Source organism: Haliotis cracherodii, unplaced genomic scaffold (genome assembly GCF_022045235.1).
Source record: "Haliotis cracherodii isolate W230 unplaced genomic scaffold, xgHalCrac1.p SCAF_12, whole genome shotgun sequence".
Lineage (NCBI taxonomy): Eukaryota > Metazoa > Mollusca > Gastropoda > Lepetellida > Haliotidae > Haliotis > Haliotis cracherodii.
In genome coordinates this window covers 1,486,043-1,506,805 of record NW_027266267.1, presented here as the reverse complement: position 1 = coordinate 1,506,805, position 20,763 = coordinate 1,486,043, and the positions used below count along the sequence as shown (strand labels likewise).

The window sequence follows — 20,763 nt, the reverse complement described above, 5'->3', positions numbered from 1 at the left end:
AGCCTCTTTGGAGTGGGTTGATTTCTTGTATCAGTGGGGAGCCTCTTTGGTGAGGGTTGCTTACTTATATCACTGGGAAGCCTCTTTGGAGTGTGTTGCTTACTTGTATTAGTGGGGATCTTCTTTGGAGTGGGTTGCTTACTTGTATTAGTGGGGAGGCTCTTTGGAGTGGGCTACTTACTTATATCTCTGTGGAATCTCTTTGGAGATACTTATTTGTATCACTGGGAAGCCTCTTTGGGCTCCTATGCTTACTTGTATTAGTGGGGAGCCTCTTTGGACTGGTTTGCTTACTTGTATTAATTGGGAGACTCTTTTAAGTGGGGTGTTTACTTACATCAGTGGTGACCTCTTTGGAGATGGTTGCTTACTTGTATCAGTGGGGAGCCTCTTTGGCGTGGGTTGCTTACTTATATCAGTGGGGAGCCTCTTTGGAGTGGGCTGCTTACTTATATCAGTGGGCAGCCTCTTTGGAGTGGGTTGCTTACTTACATCAATGGGGAGCCTCTTTGGAGTAGGTTGCTTACTTGTATTAGTGGGGAGCCTCTTTAGAGAGGGCTACTTACTTGTATTAGAGGGGAGCCTCTTTGGAGTGGGCTGCTTACTTGTATTAGTAGAGAGCCTCTTTGGAGTGGGCTGCTTACTTGTATTAGTGGGTAACCTCTTTGGAGTGGGCTGCTTACTTGTATGAGTGGGGAGCCTCTTTGTAATTGGTTGCTTACTTGTATTAGTAGGGAGCCTCTTTGAAGTAGGCTACTTACTTGTATTAGTGGGAGGTCTCTTTGGAGTGGGCTGCTTACTTGTATTAGTAGGGAGCCTCTTTTGAGTTGGTTGCTTACTTGTATTAGAGGGGAGGTTCTTTGGAGTGGACTACTTACTTATATCAGAGGGGAGACTCTTTGGAGTTGGCTACTTATATATATATCAGTGGATAGCCTCTTTGGAATGGGCTACTTACTTGTATTAGTTTTGAATCCTCTTTGGTGTGGGCTGCTTACTTGTATTAGTGGGGAGCCTCTTTGGAGTGTGTTGCTTACTTGTATTAGTAGGGAGTCCCTTTGGAGTTGGCTGCTTACTTGTATTAGTTTTGAAGCCTCTTTGATCTTGGCTGCTTACATGTACTAATGGGGAGCCTCTTTGGAGTGTGTTGCTTACTTGTATTAGTAGGGAGGTTCTTTGGAGTAGGCTACTTACTTGTATTAGTTGGGAGCCTCTTTGGACTGGCTTGCTTACTTGTATTAGTGAGGAGCCTCTTTGGAGTGGGTTGTTTACTTGTATTAGTTGGGAGCCTCTTTGAAGTGGGTTGCTTACTTGTATTAGTAGGGAGGTTCTTTGGAGTAGGCTACTTACTTGTATTAGTTGGGAGCCTCTTTGGACTGGCTTGCTTACTTGTATTAGTGAGGAGCCTCTTTGGAGTGGGTTGTTTACTTGTATTAGTTGGGAGCCTCTTTGAAGTGGGTTGCTTACTTGTATTAGTGGGAAGGCTCTCTGGAGTGGGCTACTTACTTATATCAGAGGGGAGCCTATTTGGAGTGTGCTACTTACTAATATAAGTTGGGAGCCTCTTTGGAGTGAGTTGCTTACTTGTATTAGTGTGGAGCCTCTTTGGACTGGTTTGCTTACTTGTATTAGTGGCGAGCCTCTTTGGAGTTGGTTTCTTACTTGCATTAGTGTGGAGCCTCTTTGGAGTGGGTTGCTTACTTGTATCATTGTTAAGGCTCTTTAGATTGGGTTGTTTACTTATATCACTGGGGAGCCTCTTTGGAGTGGGCTGCTTCCTTGTATTGGGGGGGAGCCTCTTTTGAGTAGGCTACTTACTTGTATTAGTAGGGAGCCTCTTTGGAGTGGGTTGCTTACTTGTTTCAGTGTGGAGCCTCTTTGGAGTTGGTTGCTTACTTATATCAGTGGGGAGCCTCTTAAGAGTTGGTTGCTTACTTATATCAGTGAGGAGCCTCTTTGGAGTGGGATTCTTACTTATGTCGATGGGGAGCCACTTTGGAGTGGGTTGCTTACTTATATCAGTTGGGAGCCTCTTTGGAGTGGGTTGCTTACTTGTATCAGTGAGGAGCCTCTTTGGAGTGGGTTACTTACATGTATTTATGGGGAGCCTCTTTTGAGTGTGTTACTTGCATCAGTGGGGAGCCTCTTTGGAGTGGGTTGCTTACTTGATTCAGTGGGCACCCTCTTTGAAGTGGATTGCTTACTTATATCAGTTGGGAGTTTCTTTGGAGTGGGTTGTTTACTTATATCAGTTGGGAGCCTCTTTGGAGTTGGTTGCTTACTTCTATCAGTGAGGAGCCTCTTTGGAGTGTGTTGCTTACTTGTATTAGTGGGGAACCTCTTTGGAGTGGGTTGCTTATTTGTATTAGTGGGGAGCCTCTTTGGAGTGGGTTGCTTACTTATATCACTGGGAAGCCTCTTGGGAGTGTGTTGCTTACTTGTATTAGTGGGGATCCTCTTTGGAGTGGGTTGATTTTTTGTATCAGTGGGGAGCCTCTTTGGTGTGGGTTGCTTACTTATATCACTGGGAAGCCTCTTTGGAGTGTGTTGCTTACTTGTATTATTGGGGATCTTCTTTGGAGTGGGTTGCTTACTTGTATTAGTGGGGAGGCTCTTTGGAGTAGGTTACTTACTTATATCTCTGGGGAATCTCTTTGGAGTGGGCTACTTATTTGTATCACTGGGAAGCCTCTTTGGGCTCCTATGCTTACTTGTATTAGTGGGGAGCCTCTTTGGACTGGTTTGCTTACTTGTATTAATGGGGAGACTCTTTTAAGTGGGGTCTTTACTTACATCAGTGGTGACCTCTTTGGAGATGGTTGCTTACTTGTATCAGTGGGGAGCCTCTTTGGTGTGGGTTGCTTACTTATATCACTGGGAAGCCTCTTTGGAGTGTGTTGCTTACTTGTATTAGTGGGGATCTTCTTTGGAGTGGGTTGCTTACTTGTATTAGTGGGGAGGCTCTTTGGAGTGGGCTACTTACTTATATCTCTGTGGAATCTCTTTGGAGATACTTATTTGTATCACTGGGAAGCCTCTTTGGGCTCCTATGCTTACTTGTATTAGTGGGGAGCCTCTTTGGACTGGTTTGCTTACTTGTATTAATTGGGAGACTCTTTTAAGTGGGGTGTTTACTTACATCAGTGGTGACCTCTTTGGAGATGGTTGCTTACTTGTATCAGTGGGGAGCCTCTTTGGCGTGGGTTGCTTACTTATATCAGTGGGGAGCCTCTTTGGAGTGGGCTGCTTACTTGTATTAGTGGGTAACCTCTTTGGAGTGGGCTGCTTACTTGTGTGAGTGGGGAGCCTCTTTGTAATTGGTTGCTTACTTGTATTAGTAGGGAGCCTCTTTGAAGTAGGCTACTTACTTGTATTAGTGGGAGGTCTCTTTGGAGTGGGCTGCTTACTTGTATTAGTAGGGAGCCTCTTTTGAGTTGGTTGCTTACTTGTATTAGAGGGGAGGTTCTTTGGAGTGGACTACTTACTTATATCAGAGGGGAGACTCTTTGGAGTTGGCTACTTATATATATCAGTGGATAGCCTCTTTGGAATGGGCTACTTACTTGTATTAGTTTTGAAGCCTCTTTGATTTTGGCTGCTTACATGTACTAATGGGGAGCCTCTTTGGAGTGTGTTGCTTACTTGTATTAGTAGGGAGGTTCTTTGGAGTAGGCTACTTACTTGTATTAGTTGGGAGCCTCTTTGGACTGGCTTGCTTACTTGTATTAGTGAGGAGCCTCTTTGGAGTGGGTTGTTTACTTGTATTAGTTGGGAGCCTCTTTGAAGTGGGTTGCTTACTTGTATTAGTGGGAAGGCTCTCTGGAGTGGGCTACTTATATCAGAGGGGAGCCTCTTTGGAGTGTGCTACTTACTAATATAAGTGGGGAGCCTCTTTGGAGTGAGTTGCTTACTTGTATTAGTGTGGAGCCTCTTTGGACTGGTTTGCTTACTTGTATTAGTGGCGAGCCTCTTTGGAGTTGGTTTCTTACTTGTATTAGTGTGGAGCCTCTTTGGAGTGGGTTGCTTACTTGTATCATTGTTAAGGCTCTTTAGATTGGGTTGTTTACTTATATCACTGGGGAGCCTCTTTGGAGTGGGCTGCTTACTTGTATTGGGGGGGAGCCTCTTTTGAGTAGGCTACTTACTTGTATTAGTAGGGAGCCTCCTTGGAGTGGGTTGCTTACTTGTTTTAGTGTGGAGCCTCTTTGGAGTTGGTTGCTTACTTATATCAGTGGGGAGCCTCTTAAGAGTTGGTTGCTTACTTATATCAGTGAGGAGCCTCTTTGGAGTGGGATTCTTACTTATGTCGATGGGGAGCCACTTTGGAGTGGGTTGCTTACTTATATCAGTTGGGAGCCTCTTTGGAGTGGGTTGCTTACTTGTATCAGTGAGGAGCCTCTTTGGAGTGGGTTACTTACATGTATTTATGGGGAGCCTCTTTTGAGTGTGTTACTTGCATCAGTGGGGAGCCTCTTTGGAGTGGGTTGCTTACTTGATTCAGTGGGCACCCTCTTTGAAGTGGATTGCTTACTTATATCAGTTGGGAGTTTCTTTGGAGTGGGTTGTTTACTTATATCAGTTGGGAGCCTCTTTGCAGTTGGTTGCTTACTTCTATCAGTGAGGAGCCTCTTTGGAGTGTGTTGCTTACTTGTATTAGTGGGGAACCTCTTTGGAGTGGGCTGCTTATTTGTATTAGTGGGGAGCCTCTTTGGAGTGGGTTGCTTACTTATATCACTGGGAAGCCTCTTGGGAGTGTATTGCTTACTTGTATTAGTGGGGATCCTCTTTGGAGTGGGTTGATTTCTTGTATCAGTGGGGAGCCTCTTTGATGTGGGTTGCTTACTTTTATCACTGGGAAGCCTCTTTGGAGTGTGTTGCTTACTTGTATTAGTGGGGATCTTCTTTGGAGTGGGTTGCTTACTTGTATTAGTGGGGAGGCTCTTTGGAGTGGGCTACTTACTTATATCTCTGTGGAATCTCTTTGGAGATACTTATTTGTATCACTGGGAAGCCTCTTTGGGCTCCAATGCTTACTTGTATTAGTGGGGAGCCTCTTTGGACTGGTTTGCTTACTTGTATTAATTGGGAGACTCTTTTAAGTGGGGTGTTTACTTACATCAGTGGTGACCTCTTTGGAGATGGTTGCTTACTTGTATCAGTGGGGAGCCTCTTTGGCGTGGGTTGCTTACTTATATCAGTGGGGAGCCTCTTTGGAATGGGCTGCTTACTTGTATTAGTGGGTAACCTCTTTGGAGTGGGCTGCTTACCTGTGTGAGTGGGGAGCCTCTTTGTAATTGGTTGCTTACTTGTATTAGTAGGGAGCCTCTTTGAAGTAGGCTACTTACTTGTATTAGTGGGAGGTCTCTTTGGAGTGGGCTGCTTACTTGTATTAGTAGGGAGCCTCTTTCGAGTTGGTTGCTTACTTGTATTAGAGGGGAGGTTCTTTGGAGTGGACTACTTACTTATATCAGAGGGGAGACTCTTTGGAGTTGGCTACTTATATATATCAGTGGATAGCCTCTTTGGAATGGGCTACTTACTTGTATTAGTTTTGAAGCCTCTTTGATCTTGGCTGCTTACATGTACTAATGGGGAGCCTCTTTGGAGTGTGTTGCTTACTTGTATTAGTAGGGAGGTTCTTTGGAGTAGGCTACTTACTTGTATTAGTTGGGAGCCTCTTTGGACTGGCTTGCTTACTTGTATTAGTGAGGAGCCTCTTTGGAGTGGGTTGTTTACTTGTATTAGTTGGGAGCCTCTTTGAAGTGGGTTGCTTACTTGTATTAGTGGGAAGGCTCTCTGGAGTGGGCTACTTATATCAGAGGGGAGCCTCTTTGGAGTGTGCTACTTACTAATATAAGTGGGGAGCCTCTTTGGAGTGAGTTGCTTACTTGTATTAGTGTGGAGCCTCTTTGGACTGGTTTGCTTACTTGTATTAGTGGCGAGCCTCTTTGGAGTTGGTTTCTTATTTGTATTAGTGTGGAGCCTCTTTGGAGTGGGTTGCTTACTTGTATCATTGTTAAGGCTCTTTAGATTGGTTTGTTTACTTATATCACTGGGGAGCCTCTTTGGAGTGGGCTGCTTACTTGTATTGGGGGGGAGCCTCTTTTGAGTAGGCTACTTACTTGTATTAGTAAGGAGCCTCTTTGGAGTGGGTTGCTTACTTGTTTCAGTGTGGAGCCTCTTTGGAGTTGGTTGCTTACTTATATCAGTTGGGAGCCTCTTTGGAGTGGGTTGCTTACTTGTATCAGTGAGGAGCCTCTTTGGAGTGGGTTACTTACATGTATTTATGGGGAGCCTCTTTTGAGTGTGTTACTTGCATCAGTGGGGAGCCTCTTTGGAGTGGGTTGCTTACTTGATTCAGTGGGCACCCTCTTTGAAGTGGATTGCTTACTTATATCAGTTGGGAGTTTCTTTGGAGTGGGTTGTTTACTTATATCAGTTGGGAGCCTCTTTGGAGTTGGTTGCTTACTTCTATCAGTGAGGAGCCTCTTTGGAGTGTGTTGCTTACTTGTATTAGTGGGGAGCCTCTTTGGAGTTGGTTGCTTACTTCTATCAGTGAGGAGCCTCTTTGGAGTGGGTTGATTTCTTGTATCAGTGGGGAGCCTCTTTGGTGTGGGTTGCTTACTTATATCACTGGGAAGCCTCTTTGGAGTGTGTTGCTTACTTGTATTATTGGGGATCTTCTTTGGAGTGGGTTGCTTACTTGTATTAGTGGGGAGGCTCTTTGGAGTAGGCTACTTACTTATATCTCTGGGGAATCTCTTTGGAGTGGGCTACTTATTTGTATCACTGGGAAGCCTCTTTGGGCTCCTATGCTTACTTGTATTAGTGGGGAGCCTCTTTGGACTGGTTTGCTTACTTGTATTAATGGGGAGACTCTTTTAAGTGGGGTGTTTACTTACATCAGTGGTGACCTCTTTGGAGATGGTTGCTTACTTGTATCAGTGGGGAGCCTCTTTGGAGTGGGTTGATTTCTTGTATGAGTGGAGAACCTCTTTGGTGTGGGTTGCTTACTTATATCACTGGGAAGCCTCTTTGGAGTGTGTTGCTTACTTGTATTAGTGGGGATCTTCTTTGGAGTGGGTTGCTTACTTGTATTAGTGGGGAGGCTCTTTGGAGTGGGCTACTTACTTATATCTCTGTGGAATCTCTTTGGAGTGGGCTACTTATTTGTATCACTGGGAAGCCTCTTTGGGCTCCTATGCTTACTTGTATTAGTGGGGAGCCTCTTTGGACTGGTTTGCTTACTTGTATTAATGGGGAGTGAGTGAGTTAAAATTTTAAGTCACATCGACAATATTTCAGCCATATCGTGACTATCAAAAGTTAAATATAATACATATAATGAAACGTATGTAAAAACCTGCCAACGAGGGACAGTAAAACAACTTGACGTATCACAGCAATTTGATTTAAAACTAGTATGTAATAATAAAATCAATAGCACTATACATATACATTACATTTTAAAAACAGGCTATAGATCGCCAGCAACTGAAGGTAGATCACCATACTAGGGACCATGGGGACTTACAGTACCTTTGCTACCTGCATGGACCCTAGCAGGATTTACATCATCCCTTCAGTCGTTGGTGATTGTACATTATTTTAGCCACAATTAAAATGACAGAAATTCTACGTTTAAAAGCGTAGTAAATGGAAACATTCTGTGAATGACAGGGACTGACGATACCCTCTCAGGGGGACAATAATTTTACAGTACTTTAACCCCCTTCAAGGATACTGCCACTAACAATCTCAGATATAAATTCATTCTACTAAGTTTTAAAAAGTTATTATACACAAAACAGATTAACAGAATTTATGATACAGTTCAATTTCTTTTAAAAAACCAAGAACTAAATGAGGACTTATAGTATTAAAAAGATCCTTTATAGTTTTGACCTGGAAATATTTATCCCTTGTGATGGAAAAATTATTAATGGGGAGACTCTTTTAAGTGGGGTGTTTACTTACATCAGTGGTGACCTCTTTGGAGATGGTTGCTTACTTGTATCAGTGGGGAGCCTCTTTGGCGTGGGTTGCTTACTTATATCAGTGGGGAGCCTCTTTGGAGTGGGTTGCTTTCTTGTATCAGTGGGGAGCCTCTTTGGAAAGGGTTGCTTACTTGTATTAGTGGGGAGCCTCTTTGGAGTGGGCTGCTTACTTGTATTAGAGGGGAGCCTCTTTGGAGTGGGCTACTTACTTGTATCAGTAGGGAGCCTCTTTGGAGAGGGTTGCTTACTTCTATCAGTGGGAAGCCTCTTTGGAGTGGGTTGCTTACTTGTATCAGTGGGGAGCCTCTTTTGGAGTGGGTTGCTTACTTATAACAGTGGGGAGCCTCTTTTGGCTGGATTGCTTACTTCTATTAGTGCCGAGCCTCTTTGGAGTGGGTTGCTTACTTCTATTAGTGGGAAGCCTCTTTGGAGTGGGTTGCTTACTTCCATCAGTCGGGAACCTCTTTGGATTGGGTAGCTTACTTGTATCAATGGGGAGACTCTTTGGAGTGGGTTGCATACTTGTATTAGTGAGGAGACTCTTTGGAGTGGGTTACTTACTTGTATCAGTGAGGAGACTCTTTGGAGTGGGCTACTTTCTTGTATTAGAGGGGACCCTGTTTGGAGTGGGCTACTTACTTATTTCAGTGGGGAGCCTCTTTGGAGTGGGTTGCTTACTTATAACAGTGGGGAGCCTCTTTTGGCTGGATTGCTTACTTCTATTAGTGCCGAGCCTCTTTGGAGTGGGTTGCTTACTTCTATCAGTGGGAAGCCTCTTTGGAGTGGGTTGCTTACTTCTATCAGTCGGGAACCTCTTTGGAGTGGGTTGCTTACTTGCATCAGTGGGGAGCCTCTTTGGAGTGGGTTGCTTACTTGATTCAGTGGGCACCCTCTTTTTTAGTGGATTGCTTACTTATATGAGTAGGGAGTTTCTTTGGAGTGGGTTGCTTACTTATATCAGTGGGGAGCCTCTTTGGAGTGGGTTGCTTACTTATATCACCTTCCGGAAACCTTCCGGATACCTTCCCATTTTGGATCCAGCCCGGAAACCTTCAAAAAAAAATGTCAAAATTTGGGGGGTGCATTTTGTTCACTTAAGTGTGAAACACATAAAAAAATTAACTTGAAAATACCAAGCAATTTGAAGGTTAATGAAGGCATCTGGAAGGTTTCGGGAAGGTTTCCGGAAGGTATCCGGACGCAAATTTTCTTCATGACTTGCTTCTGGTAAATAATGTTAGCCTGTGCATTACAGGTACCTGTTGTAATATTCTGTGTTATTTTAATGGTAAATATCCTCCTAAAACATTTTTGGAGAAGAAAATTGTTCAATTTCATATTTTGTCCTTTTTGGATGTTAATGGTATTTAATGAACAAACATCAGTTCTTGTATATTTATATCCTTAAATTTCATGTCCAGACTTCCAGTTTGTACTGAGAAAAAGAAAAAGTTACAGGTACCTGTTGTAATATTCTGTGTTATTTTAATGGTAAATATCCTCCTCAAACTGAGATATGTGGGCATGCATTGTTCACAAGTTGTTTTGCGACATGGGTCCAATGTGTGAAGCTTATTGCTGGTGTCCGCCACCATGATATTGTTGCAATATTGCTAAAAGTGGCAAAACAGCATTCTCACTCAGAAAAAAATGGAAAGTCATTGGCTATGTGATTTGGCATTTGGCCCTGGTGAGATTAACAGATTAGTTTGGAACGGTATCAGTACTTGTTATATCGGGACAGTGTAGTTTCATGGGAATATAAAACAGAATACAATTGTCCCAAATTGGTGCATAAGACTAATGGCATCCATAGAAAACACCTAAATAAAGTACAGAAAAAATATCAATGTCATTTGTCTACTATGGTGGAACTACAACTTTTGTTAAGTATTTATAGTAGGAAAACATTCAGGGCATTAGTACATTTCATATTTGTTCAGCACCTATGTTATGGCTGATCAGTATTATATATCTTTATGCTAATGAAGCAAAACAAATCATGTTTTTGGAAAAAAATCTTATTTATTGATTATATGGCATTTCATTGGTACATATCACAAATTGAAATTTGATCAAGCAAGAAGAGGAACTAGCATAAAGTAACCAGTGGTGTTTGCAAGGCCTTACAGAACAGACGCTTCAATGCCATTTTCTAAATAAACAAATTAGTCAAATCTCAGAAGAATTTTATTGAAGAAGAATATCTAAAGTCAATTATGTTTCTGCAGTAAACCACAAAAGTCATTCAGATTTGTATGGTCAGCATCGGTGTACATAACCTGGACATAGTCACAGTGCTTTGGCATAAATTCATTCAGACTTCATTAGTGTCATAATAAAACCACCTACAGTCACATTAGTGGCATTATTCATTCAGAATCATCACTTTCTGAGGTGAATCTGTTGGTTGTTATCAGGAGTACTGTTCATTGTGTGAGCAAGATCTTCTTAAATGTAGCTGGTGTCAGATTGTGAAATCCAGGTACCTGAAACATTTCATAACATCTTTAGAAACTTGTTAGTCAAAAGTTATGAAACACACATATCAATTTACAAATGTTTAAAGTTGTTTTCTCAAACAGTGAGGTATTGACAATTTATCTTGCAACTGATATTTAACCAATCTTTGAACATGTAAATAAGCCATTGCAAACAGAAAAGTGTTTGCAGTCTTCAAAAACAATCCCACAAGGTTCACCTGAATTTTGCTTGAGTGTTTGCATTACATCAAAATGTAAGGAAGGGTAAACAAGACTATGCAAAACTAAGTTACATAGGTTCTTATACATAAATACATAAATGCAACTATTCATAATTATCAAAACACATGTCATGTAAGTGATCTCAAAATACAACATAATGAGCGAGTGAGTTGGTATAGTTTCATGCAGCTTGTTAGCAATATTCCAGCTATGGGCTTCACACATTGTACCCATGTGGTGAATTGAACCCGGGTTTCAGAGACTGTTTCACCCACTAGGCTACCCTTGCACACCAAATAGAAAAGAAAGTATATTAGGAATTCAGACAATAGATATTCTCACCAAATTCATTAATTCATTAATGGAAGCTATATTGAAATTCAAATTTTGACAAATTAGGATGAGACTGTAGAAGCATTTATCTAAGTTATTATGGATATTAAATATCTACCGTTAATTGGTAGTCCATCATAGACAGTGATAAGAAATTCAACTGAAAAGTACAACCTGAACCATGAACTAAAAACTATGTATATTACATTAAAGGGGCCGGTCATGTATTACCGGTATGTTCTCATTCATTTTTGACACAACCCTCACTGAAAGAAAATGCAAAGCACTGTATATTTTATTGTCCGTTTTGTCAAAAGTCTCCCCTAGAGACTCTCACATTTTGGGGTGACCCTCCCTGTTTGTTCTGATATGAATTCAAATATTCATGACTCATTATCATATTTTATCATTCATCCTATCTGTTTTGAAAATTAACTAAATGAAGATTAACAATAACATGCAAATCTGCCAAAATATTGGCCTGGCAAAGTTTAAATTAATCATAATTACTGTTATAAAGTTTTGGATCCATTGTCTGTTTCTAAATACAGTGAAACCCAACTTTGACTTGTGTGGCATTGTTGAATCATCTACCCAATGTTCTTTATGCATTGATATGCATCTGCACAGAGTGGTCAAAGTCTGTGTCTGACACATAGTGTGCTATAAGGGAGACATCAGTTTGTGTCTAGCCAAACTGTCTGATAATCTCAAGGGCTGCCTTGGTAGCATCAAGAGATGTAGCTAATCTTAAATAAACATAAAACAAGTGACATCATCTCTTCTACAGAACACATGATCAAAGCCTGCCCCACCTTTGATGTTTATTACCTTGCTACGCTAAAAACAGCTAATTAGCAAAATGAACTCAATGTCAACTCATTGTGGACTAGGGATTAACAGGGCAATTAGTGTCGGGTGGGTATTAGTACTTGCAATTGTCTGTTAATTTCAGTGGAACGCCAACGGACTCACCTCCCACGGCCATGAACTAAAAACTAAATTTAAACTAAATAAAGGCCCTCACATTGCTTGTATACAGGAAACCAAATTCTCAAAAAAAATCGAAATTCACACTACCTAACTACAACTCAGTTAGAACTGACAGAGCTAAACCGAAAACAAGAAGAGCCGCAGGAGGACTAATCATATTTATCAGGGAAGATATAAATTACGAAGAAATAAAAATAGACACGCCAAACCTAGAAGCCAACGGCATTAAAATCACATTAAATAACCGAAACATAAACATCATAAATATTTACCACTGGGCGGAACAAAAAGTCCAACCTGAGGATCTAAACAAACTACTCAAAATAAGCGATAAATCTACTATATTCCTAGGAGACTTTAACGCTCACCATCCTACATGGAGCATAGATGATAAAATAGATACTCATGGCAAATTAATCTCCGAATGGATAGAAACAAACGACCTAGTACTCCTTAATAGCAACCAACCCACGAGGTACGACAAGATAAACCAAAAAATGTCGGCTATCGACCTAACCATATGCACCGCAGATCTAGCCCAAAGCACTCAATGGGAAGTGCACGACGTCCCGCTAGGTAGCGACCACTTCCCCATAAACATAACCATAGGAAATACAAACGTACCAATCCAAACAGAAAACCAAGAACCAAAATTCCATTACAACAAAGCTAACTGGGACCAATTCCAAGATATCTGCAACGAAGCTAACTTAAACGAAATAGAAAATAATGATCCAGAAACCTATTGTAAAAACCTAACAGACTATATAATAAACGCAGCCAAAACCTCCATCCCCTTCAAAGTATCTAAGACAGGCAAACCGACGGTACCATGGTGGAATGAGGAAATAGAACAGACTAGACGAAAACGTAAATCAGCCTTCAATAAAGCAAAACGCGACTACAAATATTTAAACATAGCCCACGAACTAAACCACCAGGTTCAAAAACTAGTCCAAATAGCCAAAAGTAGAGACTGGAAAAAATTCTGCGAAGGTATAAATAACCGTACAGATGCCAGAACGGTCTGGCGCAAAATCCACGCCATTAGAGGCTTAAAACGACATAAAAAAACCCCTAACATTAACAACTCAACCAACCCCGCCCAAAAAGCAAATAATCTCGCCAACCACTTTTCGGCCGTTAGCAGTAACAGCAACTTCAGCCAAAAATTCCAAGATAAACTTAAAACAGAAAACAAACCCACAAAAGAACCAAACAATAACAATCTAGAAATAAATCAACCCTACACAATGGAGGAGCTCCTCTACGTAATCCAAAACAGGAAAAAGGGCACAGCCCCAGGATTAGACCTAACCTCTTACCAAATAATTAAAAAACTCCCCCTAAAACTGCTCCAGGCACTACTCAAAATATACAATCTCATCTACCTAAACGGACAGGTTCCTACACCCTGGAAACAGGCCCTAGTCATACCAATCCCTAAACCTAATAAACCAGCTAATCAAGCTAACTCATATAGACCAATATCCCTAACTTCAAACTTATGTAAAGTAATGGAATCAATGGCTAAAAATAGATTACAACATTACTTAACCCAAAATAACACCATAAACCCAGATCAAAGCGGTTTCACTCCTGGCCGCTCAACCCTAGATAACCTCGCCCGACTAGAACAAGATATTAAGACAGGACAACTAAATAAACAATATACCACAGGCATCTTCTTAGACTTCTCTAAAGCTTTCGACATGGTATGGCACGATGGGCTAATACAAAAACTTAAAAAAATAGGACTCAAAGGTCAGATAATAAACTACATCCAGGACTTCCTAAACAATCGTAAAATAACCGTGTGTATAGACCAAACTCTATCGGACCAATGTCCCCTAGAAAATGGCACTCCACAGGGCAGTATCCTCAGCCCCACCCTCTTCAATATAATGATAAACGATCTATTCGAGGGTCTATCCCCTAAAGTAAACACATCAAAATTCGCGGATGATGGAGCCATCTGGATCCGCACTAAAAGCATGAAAATGGCCACAAATCTACTCCAAAAATCTCTTAATAAAATACAACAATGGGCTGACAAATGGGGCTTCTCCCTTAACTCAGAAAAAACAACAGGAATAGTATTCAAACATAAAAACATGAAACCCGCCTCCCCAATCCTCCAGCTAAACAACCAAACAATCAAATTTCAAAAACAAACCAAATTCTTAGGACTTATTTTCGATGAACATCTCACCTGGGATGCTCACATCCAAAACCTAACAACTAAATGCAGTAAAGACCTAAACACCCTAAGATGCCTAACTGGCTCTAACTGGGGAGCCTCCAAAGATACTCTCCTCTCTCTCTACATATCCCTAATTAGATCAAAACTAGACTACGGCTGCGCCATATACAACACCCTAAACAACTCTCTATCCAAAAAACTTGACTCAATACAATATCAGGCTCTCAAACTCATTACACGCACCCAACATGGCACCTCCTACACCTCACTTCAGGCCTTAACAGGAGAAATGCCACTAAGTCTACGCAGGGAACAGCTAAGCTTAAATTTCTGGGCCGCGTCCCAATCAAACCCTCTCATCCAAAACTTAATAAACCAAAACATCAGCCCTAAAAACCAAGCTCTAGCTCGTAAACACCCCTTACTTACCCCAATATCCCAAAGAATAACAAACTACCTAAATGAACACCAAATTAAAAATCTTAAACAAAACTGCAAACAATCAAATATCTTCACCCCTAAACTTAAAATACCCAAAATAGACACAACACTAGCTAGCCAAATAAATAAACAAACCGACCCAAACATAGCTAAAACTACCACACTAGCATACATACACAAAAATTGGCCAAATTGGTGTCACATTTACACGGACGGATCCTCAGATCCGACCTCCAAACACACGGGTTTCGGAGTCCATACCACACAACCAACTAAAACCACACAATCCTTCCGACTCCCAAATAACCAATCAATATTCACGGCCGAACTAATGGGCATGGCCTCAGCCCTCCACAATCAAGAATCCAAAAACAACCAAAAAATCCTAATACTTACTGACTCCCTAAGTGGACTACAAGCCCTCCAAAACAAAAATACCAAAAACCGACCTAAATTAATAAATCAAATACTTAAAAGCTCCAACGACCTAACAAAAGCAGGCAAACAAATAACCTTCTTGTGGATACCCGCCCACGTAGGAATATACGGTAATGAAAACGCCGATAAAGCAGCTAAACTATCCCTTAAAATCCCAGAAATAAGCTTAAACTTACCCATCTCAAAATCAGAAATTAAAAGTGTAAACAAACAAAAAATCACAAAAAAATGGCATAACCTATATCTAAACTCAAATAGCAAAATCAAAAGAGTGCTCAGCAAACCACTAACCAAACCAAAAATTCTCCATCCATCAAAAAAAATCGACAGAGTAATCACTAAACTCCAAACAGGACACACCAACCTAAATAACCACCTAAAAAAATTTAAAAAACACACTACAGGTAACTGCCCACACTGCAAACAACCAGAAACCCCAGAACACGCACTCATCCACTGCACACACTACCTAACACATCGAACCGCATTACAAACCACCCTCAATCTAAACAAGGCTCTCACTCTAGAAGCAATACTAAACCCACAAAATAAACTAGAAAACTTCAAGGCCTTAGGCGTATTCTTAATAAAAACGGAACTAATAAAACGCATCTAAAACCATAATAACCTACCAAATCAAAATCACATAAACAAACAATCATCCACCATACCCAGCTCCCTTAGTTCTCCTCCCCAACCCCATCAGCATCTATTCCAAATCTCAAAATTCCCAAATTCTATATAAGCAACCCCTAAAGCCCCCTCTTGGGTTGCACAGACCACCCTCGCCCCTTTCGGAAACACATTAAATGGCCTGGCCGGGCCCGTGTGCGAAATACGCATCAGTCGGAAAGCGCACGTTAAATCTCCAAAGTAAGTAAGTAAGTAAGTGTTAATTACTTAATTGAGTAGTGACGGCTTAGTCAGTTGTGCCTTTGCAACTGCTATTCAATTATCGAGTCAGTTTACTATGTAACATGCTTCTTGGGACCAAGGAAATGTATCTTGCTGGATAACAGTTTTTTTCTAATTTATCAGAGATCAGAAATAATAATAATGACGTTTTTGATGTGCATTTCTTTGTTGTGTTCACTATGATGATGGTGATGGTGTTTGAATTATTAGACACTATTTATTCCAAAAGAGGAATAGGGTTGGTGAAGAGGCAAAGCTTATTTGAACAACATATATATTGAATAAACAGAAACCCTTACAAAAAACAGATTAACTGTATCTACAGTTGAAACTATCACGATGCAAATTTTCACTGAATCAAAGTCATACCTTTTCAAGACTCAGATCAGGTTGTAGTGATTGAAGGTCACATTAAACTTGCTAATTTCAAAATCATTCATCCCACACTTATGATTTGGTTTGCTGTTTTATGCCGCACTCAAGCAATATTCCTGCTATATGTAAATAATCGAGTCTGGACCAGACAGTCCAGTGATTGACATCATGGGCATCGACCCACACAATTGGGATCAATGACATGCATCAACCAAGTCACCGAGCCTGATCGCCACCTGATGGCGTTAGTCAACTCTTTAGACGAGCATTGTCGCCCGTTACGGAAAGTATTGGGTTACAAATATCCCTTGTAAAGCCTTTCAACATGTTCAAATGACACATCGAAAGGCCATTGTGAAAAATTGCACCATGTTAGGATTCTTAAATACAGTTTCAGCTTGACATTGAGTACTTTAAACTTTAAAGTGAAAAATACATTCACAACAAGTGAGCTGTGTCTGCCAATCAGAGTCGGTGAGTAAATTGGAGTAGGGGACTAATTTCGAAGGTAAACTTGTTTCAACGTTTAACAACTACATGCATTTGTGTTTGTATGAGACGATGTGTGTTTAATTCCATATATTTTACTTCAAAGCATGTTATCACAATAAATTGAGTCGGGTATAGGATAAGTTGGAGTAGAGGCTAATTTCTATTGTAAACTTGTTTTAACGTTTCACAAGTATTGGTCTTTGCAAGTTATCAATCCTAGTTTAATTTCATTTATTTTACCAAGGTAAAAAAAAAAATAAGGTGTCATTTTCGTTAAGTAATAATCGCCGTTTTCGCTTTCGGCGAGTATTTCGCCAGTCAGTGCTGTTTTGCTAAGGTGTCTTTTCAGCTATAACCCGCTTATTGCACATTATTAGTTTCAATTTATATTTATAATCATTTTAACCACTGTAATAAGTGAAAAATGAAATAAAAGTATATAGAAAATAAACAAGCACTTGTTATAAAATGTGCATCCGCAGGCAATATTTATAAGATAATCCTGCATGTAGCTGTGGCCATCACACTGAAGATGCACTTCACTTCTTTCTCATATGTCCAAATTACAATGATTTAAAACAGAATATGTACTATCATGTTAAGGGATATGATCTAAATTCAATTCTATTAGGTAATCCTGAAAGGACGTCAAAAATAAACTTAGAAATTCTTAAATCAGTAGAAGACTACATTCAGCTATCCAATAGGTTTTGTGATTGTACATAGCATCTTAAATTTATAATACTATTCCTTGCCGTATATTGCAGTACACTATTACTACTTAAAATGCGACCTGACAGCGCCGACAACGTAGTTTCTATAATAAGAACATGTATATAATTGTATTCCTTGACTGTACTTTTGTCATATCATATTGTATTCTAATTCTGGAGCGGTATTCAAATAAGTTTTTGCTTGTTTACCCATCCAGTTCACATATAAATGTTTAAAACAATATTTAGTAAACAAATAATTTAAACTCATGCAACAACATAGTGTGTGGAGACGATAGACCACTGAAAAGAGCATATATATGCACATCCAATGACCCCTGACATCACAATGCATTGTTTTGCCAGTGTGCCAGGCAACAGAATACATAGAGGTTATCACGCGAGTGTGTTTGGGGATGGTAAATATCCTGCATTAGGAATAAACATTGTATTTAGCGAGCCTTGGCGAGCTAAATACATAGTGTTTATTCCTAATACAGGATATTTACCATCCCCAAACACACAAGCGTGATAACCTCTTTATCATATAATGTCATTCTTTAATTCTGTGCTTCAAAATCGCTTTCCCTCTCTCACAAACAATACCGAAACATTGCAAAATTTCCTGTAATGCGCGCATTAATATTTATCACGTCACAGGGTAAGCGATGTGTCAGTCGGACAGTGACAGTAGCCTATATAGTTCCAACTGAAATCTCTTTCTTATACAGTGGCGAAGCAACATATGCGTAAAACAACAATTGTTTTCAATTGCCTTTCGCGGCAATCCATCGGTCTGTCTGCTAGAGTAACTGCTCTTTGTCAAAGGGAAGCTACTCTAATCCTTGTCTTGTCACTGTTAGATGGTCACTGTCAGATGCCATGAACCAAGTCACTGAGCCTGATCACCTGATCTATTAGGTTATCTCTTATGGGTGAGGCTAAAACGGCACCTCAGCAAAATGTCACTGATTTCTAAACAGCACCTTGATTTGGCAAAAAAGGCTACTAATTGTTGTCTGTTATCTGGAGAGACATGTTGATTCCTGGCCGAAATATATATAAATGAAATTTCTATAAAATTACTATTTATTTCCTACTTACTAAAATAAATATGACATATATAGTATACCTGTTGTCCAGTTTCTTGACATTTTCGCCAGACTCAGGTTCAGCTTGACATTGAGCTAATCTGAGTAAAGCTATTTAAAACTTCAAAGCATGTGATCTTTCAATGATAAGTTTAGTTGCACCTCCCAATCAGAATCATGAGTAAATTTGAGCAGAGGCTAATTTCTAATGTAAACTATTTTAAGGTGACTAACATTTAACAATTATTTGTGTTTGCAAGTTTAATTGCATTTATTTTACTTCAAAGAAATCAAAGCATATTATATTTTCACAATAAGTTTAGTTGCATCTCCAAATCAGAGTCGGCAAGTAGATGCTAGTTTTTAATGTATACCTTTTTGAACATTTCTCAGTTATTTGTGTTTACAAGTGACCATGCAAGTTTAATTTCATGTATTCGGGCATATTCAGACCCAAGGTAAAAAAAAAATAACAAGGTGCTGTTTTCACCAGGCAATAGTAGGCGAGGTACTATTTCCCTTTATAGTATAACCCTCTCTTACAACTAGCATAGGTTGATGGGGACCAATTCCAACCCGGAATCCCCAAATGAGTGGGTATGGTTTTACGCTGTAAACAAAAAACAAAATTCCCAACATGATAAAGTTGTCATCACGGTATTCTTCAACAAGTTCAAGTGAAAATATCCATACCTTTCAAATGTCTTATCTTCCACTTCACAATGTTCACTGTTGCAAAACTCCTGTCATTTAATTTGTTCTTGATTATTCACACCTGCAAAAGTAGTAAAGTTTAGTTAGTACGGCATGAACTAAAAAAATGAGTCACTATAGAGTATCTAGATAAAGGAATATAAATAAGCAAACATATTTCTACATCATATACATTAGCAAGGATTAACATAAGTTAGGTAGATTGCTTATCCTACAAAAATTAAATCACACATTTACTAACATATATAAAACAGAATAAGTGGCTTACAGAAGATAAATAACTTTAATACGTGATCAATATTATTAACATATTCCTTACCTGAATCAGAGACCATATAACAGTCTATGTATTATGGTCTCTGTCTGAATATGTTACATCTTCAGCTCCCTGCAATCGAGGTTGTGAAGAATTTCTGCTGTAGGAATATTACATCCGCTGGGATATCCCTTGTCACACTGCCTGGCATGGTAGGCAAACGCATATTCCATACACCACATAGGTATACTTCCTAATACACACCGTCGAAATCCCCGCGGCTCCCAATATGGCCTGTATGAACAGTAATCGGCCAACCTCGTCTCTTTCCGTAACTGCTGCAGAAATGACCGCTCGTCATTCGTGACCAACTCGTGTTATTCCGGGACAAGCAAGTCTACCCATAATTCCCTGTATGGCCGAGGGTGCCATTTTGGAACACAAATGTAAACAAACACTCAAACCTCGTGTAATCGATGTACACCGTGATGCTTGATTGCGATATGCTTACCTCGTGTATCGATACATTGTTCTCAATCACCTCTAACTCGGAAATCCCGGTCGAAATCCACCTGAGCCATCCACAACGAGGACGTCAAGTATTTCGAAAACACGATTGACAGCCGAAGGAAGGAAGAGCAGCTTGCAGATGCCAGGTACGTAGCAGGGCTTCGAGACATAATGTTCCATGATTTCTATACAGAGATCTTATGGAATGGATTGATTTAGATATTTTCCTGATCTCCATGTTACTACTGTAAACGTCAAGGGCCTTTTAGTTTTGTTGTTTTCGGAAACCCTTTGTTATTAATATGATCAAGTGTTTGTTGTGACATGGTTTTTCTATTTGGGATTGCATAAGAGCTACAGGTGCAGGACTTTTAAGGGTCGTGTCCTTATTCTCAACATAACGCTGGGATTTGATGATGAGGGTTAGTTACCAAGGGTATAAATCTGGCAAAGTGCATGTCAAACAAAACGTGGCATTCAATTCCAATCATGTGTTGCCACCTGAACCACCTGAAAGTGAGATATGGATTACAATGAATAATGACAGCTTATCAATCTTTAACAAATTCACACTGAAACATTGAAAG

The 20,763-nt window shown here is 40.1% G+C and overlaps 1 long non-coding RNA gene across 1 annotated transcript; it reads right to left on the bottom strand.

Annotated features, from left to right (window-relative positions):
- Positions 1-10,430: 10,430 nt before the first annotated feature.
- On the bottom strand, positions 10,431-19,814 carry LOC139458100 (uncharacterized). Its single transcript, XR_011652647.1, has 3 exons — positions 19,730-19,814; positions 19,390-19,471; positions 10,431-10,486 (listed from the first exon to the last, which is right to left on the bottom strand). It is a non-coding gene; the product is annotated as an uncharacterized lncRNA (long non-coding RNA).
- Positions 19,815-20,763: the final 949 nt, after the last annotated feature.